General features: G+C 36.9%; 1 pseudogene; it reads right to left on the reverse strand.

Annotated features, from left to right (window-relative positions):
* LOC107556910 (attractin-like) overlaps positions 1–10,852 on the reverse strand; it is a 155,739-nt pseudogene that overhangs the window by 33,630 nt on the left and 111,257 nt on the right.

Consider the following 10,852-nt stretch of genomic DNA (forward strand, 5'->3'; position numbering starts at 1 on the left):
ATATATATATAAATACACACACATGCATGTATATATTTCAGAAGAATATGTTATGTATATTAAATATATATTTTTTAAATATAAATTATATGAATGTAAATACATGTAAATATTTTCAAAATATATATAATATATATATACAGAACACACATATATTATACAAACAATTTTTTTTATTTTGGATGCGATTTATCACGATTACTCGTTTGACAGCACTAATTATATACTAATTATTATTCATAATGTGCATTCTAATACATTATATCTTGTCGTAAATAATTATAACTAAATTTAAAATGCATGTTATCATTGTTAAAGTGTAACAAAGTGTGTGTATATATATATATATATATATATATATACATTGTGTTTTACGGTATTAAATGTGTTTACATCTATTAGACTGTACAATGCATTATAAGGAGTATTAAAAGGCATAATTAATGCATTAAAACTCCTTTTATAATCCATGATAGATAAAGGCTTTAAGTAAAGTGTTACTGATATTATCAACGTCCATTTAAAACAAACATACAAAAATATATATATTGAATAATAAAAATAAAATATAAAGATATATTGGTCAACCTCTAGTGGAATTGTCCAAAAACAGCCTAATGGATGGATCTGTCCAGCCTGACTGACAGCATTTGAAGATGCTGATGTGACATTAATAGGATGGTTCAAAGCTGTGTAGAGCATCATGTGGCAGGGAAAGTCAATGCAATTCCACAGGTAACAAGGGAAATGCTACAGCACTGACCTCTCTGCGCCGTGACGCCCAGCAGCTCTGTTTTATCTTCCATACGACTGCTGCCACCAGAAGCAAGGACAGGAAACAGCTACACACACACACAAGACAAAACAGGAAATAGAAAGGAAGAGGACAATCATTAACGTTTTTGGAAGTTCTATGTTTATGGAAAACAATGAAAGAATCACATTCCACTTCCACAGGCTTGTCAATATCACATCTCAAGCACACACACGGGGCTGTTCATGTTTAATGGATTAGAGGTAGTTTCACTGCCGCAGGTGTGCTAAAGATCAGGAGTGTTGGTATCCTCGTGGTAACGGGGCCAAAGCTCATGAATGCGCCTCTCGTGTATAGGAGAACTGGGCTGTATGTGACAGAATCATAAATGTGTAGGTGCATGTTTATACCTTATAAGTGCAGGTGTGCGCAGAGCTGAAACACATTCGATCTGGGATTTGGGGATAGCTCACCCACACACATACGCACACACCAAGGCTATGAATAGTTGGTGTAATTTATCATGGCTGAGCTGACATAACTAATGATGAAGAACCATGGCCGACCACAGCTACAGTTGGGTGTAAGTATGTTACGTGTGTGTATGTATCACATGTGTCTTAGCCATGACGCATGACCACATCTAATTGATTATCATATTTTAATCACCCTTTTGCTGTTTGGGAACCAGTAGGAAGTATAACAAGCAACATGGCAGAATGTGTGTACGTGACGGGGTGAGTTTGCTATATATGGTCTACGCCACCTGCTTCCTAAATCAATAACATATTACAGCCGGTCTTCCAGAGGTGAATTAGAGCTTAGAGCCATATCACACCCCGAACATAGTCCAGCCCAATGAGTTCCATTAAAAAATGTACAGTATTTAGATTGAAATGGGTTTTTGAGAATATCTGTGGCTTTAGAAGTTCATCGAAGACTCATGTGCTTATCTTACCTGAAGAACGTGACAAAGAACTGAACCAAATCCATGAAGTTACTGTGTTGAGAGAAAGCGATCTGAGGAGAAAAGAGAAATTGGTATTAAATAGTGAGAAAAAAAAACATTCATTTACATGCTTTTGTGTGCATGTGTTTTTCAGTCTGTCTAAATAGGATATGAGAGCAAATGTTTCGTTTCTGACTGTACCAATACTGCCCCCTGCTGATATACGTCTCTCTCTCCCCCCCTAAAGCACTTTTAAGCAATGTTTTAAACTTGTAATTTTGAAAAAGGGTTAGCAGCACTTTTAATCATGGGTTACTAGTGCCTGTTTCAGAACAGTTTTGATACTGTATGCTAATGCCCTATTGCAGTATTAAAGTTATAAAGCAGGGGGTTTCAAACTTTTCAATGCCACAGACCCCCAAACATGATCATTCTTTTGTGAGGAACCCCATCTTGGAATTTTAAAGGCAGCTATACATTTGTAATGTATAAAGACCCAATTTATACTGTGAAAATCTTGTATTATGTAATAATATAAATGTGTAAAATATTTTTGGGGAAATTTTTCATTTACATTATTACATTATTATGTTTATTTATGGCTAAGTTCAAAGTCATGAGTAATTCATGTGGTTACTATTAAATAAATTATTAAATAAAAATATTTAAACAATGTATATATATATTTAAAAATCTATGTAATATTTTAATTGTTTATGGCCCTCTTTCATTTTGAAAGCCCCTGGTATAGAGTGTAAAACACTGCAGTGCTGGAGTTATTTAACAACAGGCAATATCATAACCTTCTCCAGTGCTTACTTCATTAGATATTCATACAGCACTTGTACAACTTTCTCACATTGTGTTTAGTGTCTAAGGGAGAAAAAAACCCTGAAAAGTGATGGCAAACACCCCTCTGCATTTTCATTCAGTTTTTTCTTCCAAGTATTTTTAAGAACATATAGGACAAGCAGAGGAGATTTACATGTTGACCTTTACCCAGATGTTCAAGCTGTTATTAAAACTGGTCACACGCTCGCTACGTGCTGTACTTATCCAATCAGTGTTATTAACCTTGTAAATATGCAAATGAGACCATTAACCCAGGGTTTACAAACATACACGGTGAAATAAGAAAACCTGATTAGTCCAAATTAATTACTAACCCAGCGTGTGAAACATGAAACAAGCCCACAATTATGTTAACGGTGTGTTTAAAATGACCCTATTGAAAATAGCAGAGCAAAGGCTGCAAAGAATTACATCATTCCTGTCACTCTGTTTAGGGATGCAGTCTTAAACCCGTCTACCGTAAGGAGGGCAGGGTCTAGGGGACACCGGAGACGTTTCCACTTTAAAACACTGTCATTTTCTCTCCATCCTTTACCTGCTTTCAAACAAGCTCACTCTTCCCTCTCTATTCCTCCAGGCATTTCCAAAATAAGCACAGGATTTTCAGCGAGGGAGAGAACAGGTTAAAGGAGAGCATGCCAGACGTCCACAGCATGGAGGGTGAATTCACACAGAGCTCTCATTGAGCAGATGCTGTGCGCTGATATGGCCTCTCTCACATGCCACAACCTCTTCATGTTCAGATGCACAGTCTCAAAGACGAACGGGGTCTGACTCACAGCACTGATACCCACACACATTCAACATAAAACAATAGCAAGCCGACTTATCACTGTCATTCACACATGACAACCTGTGGCTCACACGGGCATTTATGTGGCGTTTGTGACGTAAACACTACATGTAGCTTGTTAGTCATGTTTTAAGGGATAATCTTGTGGCTTACCCAATCCAAACAAAAGGGAGAGAGCATTCTGGTACACCTGCCAAGGTAAGCTAACTAGTGTAATGAAATAGGTTTTGTTATGTGTGATCTGTGGAGGAGGATTGAACCTGAGAAACAAATACACTGCTATCTCTACTGTTGAGCAGTAACGCATTACTTAGTAACGCGTTACTGTAATTTGATTATTTTTTTAGTAACGGAGTAATTTAACGCATTATATTTTTCAAAAGAGTAATTAGAGTATAGTTACAAGCCGAGGTCTCTATATGTTACTGCCGCGTTACATTGCTGACAGAATTCAGTGTTTTATAATCTAGAGATTGTAAAAAGGATGTAGCACACGCATTGTCAAGTCAAGTGCCAGTGGATTAGAGACCTGCTCTCACGAGACCCGACGCAACAGGACAAGACTTGATAGGTGAGTGCAGAGACTCGTGTGTGTGCGGGATGAGGGAGAATAAAATGATTCACGGGACTCCCGCAAAATAGAAATATCTAGACATAAAATATCTAAAACAAATAAATTGTTATTCATCTCTTGCACAAAAGCTATATGAACTAATATAAAATATAAACGATTAACAGGTGCAAGCATATGCAGAGTTTATATTTAGGCTATAACACGTGTTTGCAGCGTTGAGCAATGCAGTGCTGAAATCTGCACGTTCACGAATCCTCTCGTTATAACACATGAATTGTAGACATTATGAAAGATTCATTCTGCATATATTTATTGTGTTATAACAGAGATTTGTGAGATTGCGATGAACTGAGGTGTCTTTCAGAAATTATAAATGCAGCGCTCTTTGCTTGCCAAACCATGCATGCAGCAGCCGCTTGCTTTAGTTAAAAATAACAGTGTTCTGTGAATGCTGATACTTTAATAACAAATATTTATCGGGAGCGTGTATGCTGGGATTTCATCAATTTCATGGAGAAAAAAGTAACGTAACTAGTAATGTAACTAATTACTAATTACTTTTGAAATAAAGTAATCAGAACAGTAACGTGATTACTTTTAAAAGGAGTAATCAGTAATTTGATTACATTTTTAGAGTAACTTGCCCAACACTGCTACTGACAGAACATAAGCATGTAGAAACTAGTCCAGGATGAATGGAGGAGTGTGTCATTTCTGAACCACTACAAAAATCTAATTTGGATTCTGAAGTTTGGTGTCTCAAACATTCCTTACATTCTGTCCCCATCTGCCATTGTTTGAACAAACAGGCAGTCCCACCCCAAACTCTCGCCATTGGCTGAGGTAGAAGTTGACATGTCACGCTGCTCAAACAAACAGAGCAATGTTTTGAAAGCGTGACAGCCACAGTGTTTACACTCCTCCTATGAATATATGGCTTGTTTTTGAACATTAAATTGGCTAAAAAGAATTAAAAGTTGAGTCCTCTGTATTTTCATGAAAAATCTCACAAAAACCTGTCAAAAATATGTCTACACCTGCCTTTCCAACATCTTTGACAAATGACAGACCAGTCAGTCATCTCCAATGGAGAGCAGTATGGAAGCTGTGTAGAATTTCAATCATGTGTATGCTGAATTTTCAGATCTGATTTAAGCTTCTAAAATGTTTGAACTTTTGCAGGTTCTAATCAAAACTATACCGGGACATGAGAATTACCAACATATTTGCACTAAAGCATTACTTTTAAACACATCTTCTGTAAAATGGACAGTTATGAATTATGATTTCAAAAATAATTGTTTTATAATTATTACGTGATTATGTATGTTGATTATCAGCACTACTGTTTTTTTTTTTCAGACCTACAGGCGGTTATTTATTTGTTTTGTGTGGACATTCATACTTTTATACTCATTCATTGTACTGTGGTGAATAAGCAGAGGGTAACAGGCTACTTCTGGGAAAAAAGGTGGCTTTAGTCATATTTCAGCCCAAAATTAAGCTAATGACAATTAAGCCTAAAAAATAATATGAATAAAATATAGCTGCAAGCAGCGATTACCGGGGTTTAAGCACTTAAAGGCCTTCACGGCTTCTATGCTCTAAGGGATCTGAGCCAGCATGAAATGTATGGCTGACACCAGAACACATCCATGATGGAGAATATGATGACACACACACACACACACACACACAGAGTAATGAAAAGGTTGAACTATATTACTTAAGACACTCTATAACTTAATAGAGGCTAAGCATGCTCACACACACAGACACAGATTATGTTGTAGATATAGATACTTTATATAGATATAAAACTGCACATTTTAGAGTGGCCTTTTATTGTGGCCAGCCTAAGGCACACCTGTGCAATAATCATGCTGTCTAATCAGCATCTTGATATGCCACACCTGTGAGGTGGATGGATCATCTCGGCAAAGGAGAAGTGCTCACTAACACAGATTTAGACAGATTTGTGAACAATATTTGAGAGAAATAGGTCTTTTGTGTACATAGAAAAAGTCTTCGATCTTTGAGTTCAGCTCATGAAAAATGGGTGCAAAAACAAAAGTGTTGCGTTTATAATTTTGTTCAGTGTATATATATATTAGGGACGGCTCGATACCACTTTTTCAGAACCGATACCGATCCGATACCAAAAAATCTGAGTATCTGCCGATACTGATATCGATCTGATACCAGAGCAGTTTTTTTAAATGAGTGTAGAATTTCTATACCTCAATGTGTAGGTCGATCATCACTCTTTTGTATGTTACACACAATCTACTAAATATAGACAGCTTCATTATAAAGAAAAAATAATTAACAAAAATATATAATCAAAATCGATGACAAAAATACTATTATAAACTAGGTTAATGGATAATTCAGTAGCAAAAGTTACTCACAATAATTTTATAAATTCCTAAACTTTAAGTGAAAAAAAAAACCATTATTTAGTGGGTAACAAATAAAAGTGAATAAGTGTAGCGCTAAATCTGGTAGGCCTTCACATTGCATATTGTTGCAAAATACATTCATGAAAAACAAGTAATATATTTATATATAAATATATACTATAGTAGTCAACATTTGAAGTGGATCAAAACCTTTCATCAAAGTTGTCCTAAAACCAAAGCAATACCCGTGCTAAAACCAAAGCAATCCCGTGCTAAAACCAAAGCAATCCCGTGCGCAGATGACGCGATTGAAGCAACTATATACATTATACATACAGTATATACATAGGCTACTGTATATAGGAAACTTTATTTTTTCTCTTATTTCTTTCTTTTAATTGGCTAAGAAATCAGATACACTGTTGGACAATAACCAATAAATGATTTGTTAAAGTACTACAAACACTTTTTATATCACATAATAAGGCAGAATAGTTTCTGTAGCCTACTGTAATAAATGCTATGTCAAGTAGCACTGAACTGTTAATATACTTTATTTATTACCTGGAGATGATTTAAAAAAGCACAAATAAACCATATATTAGTCAACATTTGAAGTGGATCAAAACCTTTCATCAAAGTTGTCCTAAAACCAAAGCAATCCCGTGCGCAGATGACGCGATTGAAGCAACACAGAATCACAGATCCGCACAGAGAAGTTCAAAGCACAAAGTGAAGAGATATTGATGCTTAGTGTACTAAATATGTGCGTTAGTTTATTGAGCATTTTCTTTTAACAGTTTTAAAGTTTCAGTTACTGTGCTCGTGACGAACAATTCATAGTGCTCTCTACTCCAGTCTTTTCTTTTAATTGGCTAAGAAATCAGATACACTGTTGGACAATAACCAATAAATGATTTGTTAAAGTACTACAAACACTTTTTATATCACATAATAAGGCAGAATAGTTTCTGTAGCCTACTGTAATAAATGCTATGTCAAGTAGCACTGAACTGTTAATATACTTTATTTATTACCTGGAGATGATTTAAAAAAGCACAAATAAACCATATTTTGTCGCAATCGTGCGTTTAATGTCTTCACGTTTCCAAAGGTTTCTGCCTTTTATTCAGTGATAGCTGGATGCTTTTGTCCATATTAGGGATCTCCTGGTACGTCGTAAGTTCTTCTATATGAGTCCGTCTTGCACTTTCTGTGCGAGAGCGCACTCCGCTGAATGAAATGGAAATGGAGACGTATGAACGAAACACACACTGAATGAGAGCAGCGCTCCGTGATGTTCATCTCACCTCATTCTGGATACTAATAAAACATTAGGTCATGCACAGACTATCTTGTCTCTTTGAATTTAAATCTATATTCTTTCACACCGGCCCTTTAAAACCTCTATAACACACTTGCCCTAAAAAAGTGCGGGGGACGAATTTACGTGTTATTAAAAGTGTGTGTGGTGTGGGGGCGTATAGGGTAATATGTAGAATAGGGTCACGCATAATAAGGCATTAGTATGTGCTTTATGAGTACTAATAAACAGCTGATATAGTAATATGCAAGCAACTAGTTAATAACTAAAGTGTTACATTAAATAAATAAATGTTTGTGTGTGCGCGTATATACAGTATTGGGATGACAGACAGCCGCTGCGGAGAGAAGAGTTTACGTGAACTTGACTTAAATATTCATCTGTACCTCACATTAAACTATGGAAAAGCCTCAGAACACTTGAAATATAGAGCACAAAAACTTTATGGTGCTTTATAATGTTTTTGTGGCTTTTGTGGGGCTTAATAACACAGAATCGTATACGCACTATATCGGATTTGGATCGGTCTCGTCTGACCGATACCCCAATCCAGCAGAAAATGCCAATATCGGAGCGATGCCGATACGGAATATCGGATCGGCGCACCCCTAAAATGGAGCAGAATGCAGCTATGGGTCATCAGTTCATTCTTCTGTCACAGTCAGAGATTTCATTCTGCTCCATCAGTTACGGGGGTGAAGCATTGATTCACTGATGTAGCGTGATTCCTTTTGCATATTATTCACATTCCGCTTCAGACTCCGCATATTAAAGGTCCCATATTGTCAAAACTGAAATTTCCTGGCTTTTTTCATGATAACTGAGGTCTAGGTGCTATTTAACTACCATATAAGTTTCAAACAGTCAGTCCACAGTAAAATGCACACAGCCTGCATAAAGTAGCTGTGACTTTTCAGAACCGTTGTGTTTTCCGTAAAAAGTTGACGTCAGAACTACACAGTCACCGCCTTCAGTCACCACCCCGAGCACCGCCCACACTCTCCTTTTGCCAAACCCCCAGACAACTTCGCATCCATGCTATTGCTGAGCAACGACAACATGGAAACATGTCGAAAAGGTTAACTTTAACCACGAAACCAGATCGGCCGACCTGTAACGTTACACTCTCTCTCAAAGGATGGACGATCTGACAGGATTGTTACTATGAGGTGATCACGTCTAACGTGTATAGTAAAGACAAACTCACCGTGTCTATCTAGTCATGATGATGTATATACATTTCAATTTCAGCAGGCAACTATTTTTACAGCTACATTATTGTTCCAGCCGCAATTAATCACAACAATGTATATACAATTACAAATGATTATATATAAATTGTCAGTTTGTTGTTTTATACACATGCACACAGACATTATTTCATACATGACATAGTCGTGAGATGCAAGAAACATAGACATATGGCAAGAAATCTGTAGACGCGCCCATAACAACAAAAGACAATACTTTATTGAACCTTTTCTGATAAGAAGTGTGAGCTGCAAACGCAAGCATTTTTGACGATCGTTTCTGTCCAGTCTGCTTGTTTTATCGCATTTAACCACAGCTGTTGTCAGTTTTTTGTCTGGCAGTGGCAGCAGATATGCGATCAAATTTCTAATTTGAGGCTGTATTACGTAGATTCTGGCACCCAACATCACAAGAAGATGATATTTTAAGCTCCTTAGGTAGCCGAATCTGCGCTGGCTTGAATGGGCCGCCCGTTTTGCCTTTGTTTTGCTGCCTGCAGCTAGCGCTGTGACATCGGCTGACCCTAGTTACCTGTGGTTGGCCTGGCCATGCGTCACTCAGAAAACAACTGGCCAATCAGAAGAGAGGCTCATTAATATTAATTAGACAGTCCAAAATCGACCTGTTCTCAGCAGAGCTCCTGAGAAAGGAGCTGTAAAAATATATTGAGATGGTTTTTGGTACTTATACCGCGCATATATATTCTTAAGGACATCAAAACCTAAAATAAAACTCCAGAAAGGTGTAAAATATGGGACCTTTAACATAAATGGAATCTTGAAGTGCCAAAGTTTTCAGGCTTTTATCAATTCATATATCGTTTTTATAGATGTTCGTCTTTTAGTTTAACATTGCTCCTTTTTGTTTAAGTCTCATTACAGCAACCTGAAATGGCATCCACAAAATTAGCTACATTGGATCTGTAGAATGTGGTATTTCAACTCTGAATGTAGCAGGGAAAATGTTATATTTATATTTCTGAGGCAAAGCACTGCTGGAAACCCACCTCTCAGTATAACATTCAAATGGCAAAGACGACGACAGATACCAATCTAAAGAGATGCTGTTAATCTAATCTTAAAAGAATAAAATGGTATATATTTATGGAGAATATTTGTTTTAGACTTGGTTTTATTTACAGTGGTGTGAACAAGTTTTTGCCCCTTCCTGTTTTTAATTTTTTTTTGTGCATATGTCACACTTGATTCAGATCATCAAACCAATTTTAAAATTACACACCGATAACCAGAGTAAATACAAAATGCAGTTTTGAAATAATGATTTCATTTATTAAGGGAAAAAAGCTGTCCAAACCTGCCTGGCACTACGTGAAAAAGTAATTGCCCCCTAAATCTAATAACTGGTTGTCCCTTTGCAGCAACAACTGCAATAAAGCATTTGCGATAACTGGCAATGAGTCTTTAACTTCTGTGTATTAATTTTGGCCCACTCTTCTTTGCAGAATTGTTTTAATTCAGCCACATTGGAGGGTTTTCGAGCATGAATGAACTGTTTTAGGTCATGCCACAGCATCTCAATCGAATTTAAGTCCGGGCTTTGACTTGGCCACTCCAAAACATTAATTTAGTTTTTCTTGAGCCATTCAGAGGTGGACTTGCTGGTGTGTTTGGGATCATTGTCCTGCTGCATAACCCAAGTGCGCTTGAGCTTGAGGTCACAAACTGACGGCCGGACATTCTCCTTCAGGATTTTCTGATAGTGTGCAGAACTCATGGTTCCATCAATTATGGCAAGTCGTCCAGGTCCTGAAGCTACAAAGCAGCCCCAGACCATCACACTACCACCACCATGTTTGACTGTTGGTATGATGTTCTTTTTATGAAATGCTGTAACAGGACAGATGTAACGGGACGCGCACCTTTCAGAAAGTTAAACTCTCATCAGTCCACAGAATATTTGCCCAAAAGTCTTGGGGATAATCAAGATATTTTT

Source organism: Sinocyclocheilus grahami, unplaced genomic scaffold, assembly GCF_001515645.1.
Source record: "Sinocyclocheilus grahami isolate Dianchi unplaced genomic scaffold, SAMN03320097.WGS_v1.1 scaffold583.1, whole genome shotgun sequence".
In the NCBI taxonomy this organism is placed as follows: Eukaryota; Metazoa; Chordata; class Actinopteri; order Cypriniformes; family Cyprinidae; genus Sinocyclocheilus; species Sinocyclocheilus grahami.